The following is a 4234-nucleotide window of genomic DNA, read 5'->3' as shown; positions in this document are numbered from 1 at the left end:
TTTTTTCGAAACTGCCAGCTTCCATCAAACACAGATCTATGCATTTAACTAAGCTTTCACTTCCATCAAAATTCGTCAATTCCGCAGTTCAATCTGCTTAGCCAAACGCTGAACAATCTTCAGATGAAGGCGTAGAAGATTTTTAATCCTGCTTTGTCATCCATATAATAAATGGGTAGGAATTTTCATAAACGAATTTTGGATTTTTAGTGTTTTGCATTGTGAACGAATCGCTAGTATGAAGACAAATCTAAAAATTACAAATCTTTGCGGTTCCTTATTCTTTATTCAATTTTTTTCCCTGGGTTTTGGATTCATGTAAATTTTACGATTTCCGGGCATGGTTTGTTGTCACTTCTTGTAGTTCGTGAAGGTTCTTATGTGAAGATTGTGGATGAGATCGACAGATGTTTGGAAGTTTAGGAACCTAGTGTGGCAAAGCTCAGAACCACAATTCACGCCTCTAATCCTGTATAATTTCTTGATACTTTAGCTATCTCCGTTTTACTCATATTTGTTCCCGTGGGAAAATAGAAAAAGGTGAAATGGGTTTCTGATTCGCATATCAGTTTTTTTGAGAATACCGTGGTTAATTATTTCTATGTGCTAATGGCTTAGATCAACTAAAGTATCGTCTTTTGTTGATACACGCATGTTTATGGTAACTTTGAGTGTTTCATGCCGATAAATATCATTTTAGAAATTTTTTATACAAAACGAATTGAGGACGGCAAATTAATAATAACTTTAAATGTACAATGTTGTTGAACATGGCACATTCAGTATTTCTTATACACTTTGAACCGAGTATATTTTTGTAGTTTGTCTCAATAACCTATTAGTTTTGACCTTGAGAAAATTAGGTTGAGAGAGGTTAACTGTTTGTTGGATCGTAAGCAGGACAATTTTTTTTTTTTTTGCGCATGAGAGAAAGGTGTTCTTTTGGTGGCTATAAATATAAGGAATGTTGAGGGAATTTTAAGATCTGAAAGTCCAAGTTAATCAAAATTTTCTGTCAAATGGGTAGGATTGAAAGAACCATATTGGTTAATTTTGTCCTTCAAAAATAAAAATAAATAAAGGGTGAGGTTTCCTTACCAGTTGAAGTTGTCATGATATACCTTTTAAGTAGGTAGGATCCTTGAAGGTTTCCTTACCGGTTGAAGTTGTCGTTATATACCTTTTAAGTAGGTAGGATCCTTGAAGTTAGAAGTCATCGTGCATTTAGTTCAAATGTCAAAACTATTATCTGGTCCTGTATGGGGTACAGAATGGTTGGCCAATCTGAAACATTTACATTTAATTCCTCTTTCCTTAGTATTTTGCTGAAACTTTCTAAATCTGTTGATGACTTTGAACTTTTTATGCATTTCATCTTGTTGAATTTTAATTTGCTCCACTTTTTCAACCATATTATAACTTTTCTCTTTTATTTTCTCACCAGCAGAAAATTGACAATATATGTGTCCAATTCTTTCTAATGAAAACATTTATAGGTTTTAAGCCTCTTCTTTTTCCCATATGACAAATAGGAGGTTCGTCACAAAATGCCATTAGGATGCGTTATGATTGAAATGGTAATACCAAGAATCTGCTTCAATTTTATGCTGCTTCCTCATTTGGATTCACTGAAACATCAATTTTTTTTACGCTGCTTGTATTACGAGGGATCCAGAAATATTACATATGTTAGCATAATGGGGTAGATCTTATGTGGAAATACTCTATGCCTTTTCGTAAGAAAACTTTTTAGATAGATTACAAAAGATGTTAATTTTTTTACGTTGTCTATGATAAAGTGACTTTTGACAAAGAGGCCATATATGCTGAACTGTATCACTGTTTATTTATTATTGAAACGGCAAGAGTTGGAATCAACAATTTTACAAGTAGGAGAGTTGGTCCATTAATCATTTGTCACCTCTTCTATGCTTTTACTGATTTAGCAAATTTTTTCTCCACCTGACAGCATTGGATTTTGAACTCCTGAATAGAGCGTTTGGATGCCAAGTGGGCTGATGTGCCATGTTCATCAACTCAAAGGTAACCTTGCCTAGTTAGTAGTGATATTTATAGTTTGCTTATTTTCTTTTTCGATTTTAGCTTATTTGGATAAAAAAAAGTAGTGTTTGCTTGATTCATTTAGTATTCAATGGGCACCATTATCGCATTTGCTTATTTCCTTAGTTTGATTCTTTGTAATGTGGTGCATTACAAATGCGATCAGCAGTTTTGCCATTGTTTTTGAAGCTATATAATAATCATTTAATACATTGTTTTTTCTTTCAGAATGATTTGTTTGTTTTGTAAACCGAAGCTGATACAGAGGCAACCATAGCATGAAAAGAGCCTGATGATTGGTGGGATTTCATTTACTTTTTCACCAACGACTCACCAATGATCTAATTTATTCTGAATGGTAAACATGTCAAAATATTAATTTCAGGTAAATACGATTTGTCTCATATTGCAGGTAAAATGAACCTAAGTTAATTTATTATGTCTTCTTGTAATCTCTTAAGTTTTTGAAAACTATTAATTTAGAAATCAGAATGGACACAAGAAAAAGTAAAAAAAGACGCACTGATAAGATGGCTGCATATAAAATGAAAAATTGAATGATATAATAAACCATTGAAATAATGTTAACGTGTTTACCGTGATACCTAAAATTGATTTCTGTGTCTTGAACAGTTATTTGTAACTAGATAATTCTACATTTTTATCTTCCCATGGCCTGTCAATATTTAATCGTTTGCCAATTTTGCAGATCCAAGCTGCTTCTAGAAATTCTAGTTTTTGGATTTCGGAGTCCAGGTAATTAAATTAGTCACCATGACCGTCCTTACAAATATATATTTATTAAATTTTTTTGACAAATAATTTTCAGGTAAATATAGCCTTTTATTTTGCCAATTTTTTTGAAGTTTTTCCCTTCACTTTTGCCTTATTCTTCATCAATCATCTCCTGTTTAAGAGTAATTTAGGGGAGAGATTGATTTGTACCATTGCTTTGAGAAATTTTGACATGAATCTGTTTTGTTTAATAATCACTTACACTTTTATTAATATAATGGTTCCCCACATGGGATTGGAGAAAACAGTGATTTCTAAGTCTAAGATCAGAATAGCTTCAAAATGTTTATGTTTGACTGTTTAGATAACTGGGGCAGGCATTTTGATGTTTGATCGGCATAGGATTCCCAACTGTGGACCATTATTCTATTGAAAGTTCAGAGCTGGCAAGTACCATTATCATGATATTACTGTACTGGATCTTGCCACTGTATTTGCGGAGTTCATTCCAATACATATGTGGTTGCATAGCTGGGATTCAAATTAACTATACGAGGAAGTGTTATCTGTTTTCCTTATTTCCTTCTTCTGAAAAGATATGGAAGTTTAATTACCTATATTTACTGTTGAATGTTGATTATTATTATTGTCGTCGTTATTATTTTCTGCAGTTCACATTTGTAATGGAAAATATACTATTGATTCTTATTTGTTTCTTCGTTATCATGGATGAATGCTCATTTATGAAGTATGGGGTATATGTGAAGCTAATGGATTTTTCCTTGTGAATATCTACTTCATTTTTGTAGATACAATGTAGTTTTATTGGTTAATTGGTTGATGTGACAACCTTTCTACATGTTTTCAGGAAGGCCACTTCCTTCAATTTTCTCAGTGCTGGTGGTCAATGTTGAGTTAATTTCATTGATGAGTGATTGTCAAGTATCTGGAGATGAGCCGGTCGCCGTCATTTTCTGTGAAGTCGGAACTTGCATCAGAAGTTGATGAAAAAGCTTTGCATCGATGGGTAGTTGCTTTTTGTATCATTAGGTTTGATCTTGAGCAGGGGCAGCTCATTGAGGAGTGTTATCCGCCTGGCTGTCTTACCCTAAATGAGGAGCTTCAAGTTGCTTTTAGTTCGTTCCCAGATTCAGTTTCACAAAACCTTAACCGATCAAGTATTCATGATTGTATCTTCTTCTTCCGCATAAGGAGGCATGAAAAACCTCCAGTTTCAAACATTGGTCCATCAAAGACTAATGAAGTAGATAATAACTTAATATTTCAAGGGCCATTGTATGCGGATTCGCAAAAGGGTAAAAATCACTATAACTCAAGATACCTGTATGGTTATGTGTTTAATAGGCAGAGACATGATGAGAGGCTAAAGCGGGGAGGTGAACAAAAATCTGTTGTTATTCTTTCTCACAGTCCATAC

At 33.5% G+C, this 4234-nt stretch overlaps 1 long non-coding RNA gene across 3 annotated transcripts; it reads left to right on the top strand.

Moving 5' to 3' along the window:
- The first annotated feature begins 6 nt into the window (after nt 1–6).
- On the top strand, nt 7–4228 carry LOC140966763 (uncharacterized). 3 transcript variants are annotated; one of them, XR_012173433.1, is made up of 7 exons: nt 7–175; nt 365–471; nt 1533–1577; nt 1970–2043; nt 2290–2446; nt 2771–2817; nt 3665–4228. It is a non-coding gene; the product is annotated as an uncharacterized lncRNA (long non-coding RNA). The 3 variants fall into 3 exon arrangements; XR_012173434.1 differs by having other exon boundaries at nt 1497–1577; XR_012173432.1 differs by lacking the exon at nt 1533–1577.
- The last annotated feature ends 6 nt before the right edge of the window (nt 4229–4234 follow it).

The sequence above is a fragment of the Primulina huaijiensis genome, unplaced genomic scaffold, assembly GCF_012295235.1.
Source record: "Primulina huaijiensis isolate GDHJ02 unplaced genomic scaffold, ASM1229523v2 scaffold207896, whole genome shotgun sequence".
Lineage (NCBI taxonomy): Eukaryota > Viridiplantae > Streptophyta > Magnoliopsida > Lamiales > Gesneriaceae > Primulina > Primulina huaijiensis.
This window is presented reverse-complemented; position numbering and strand designations above follow the sequence as displayed.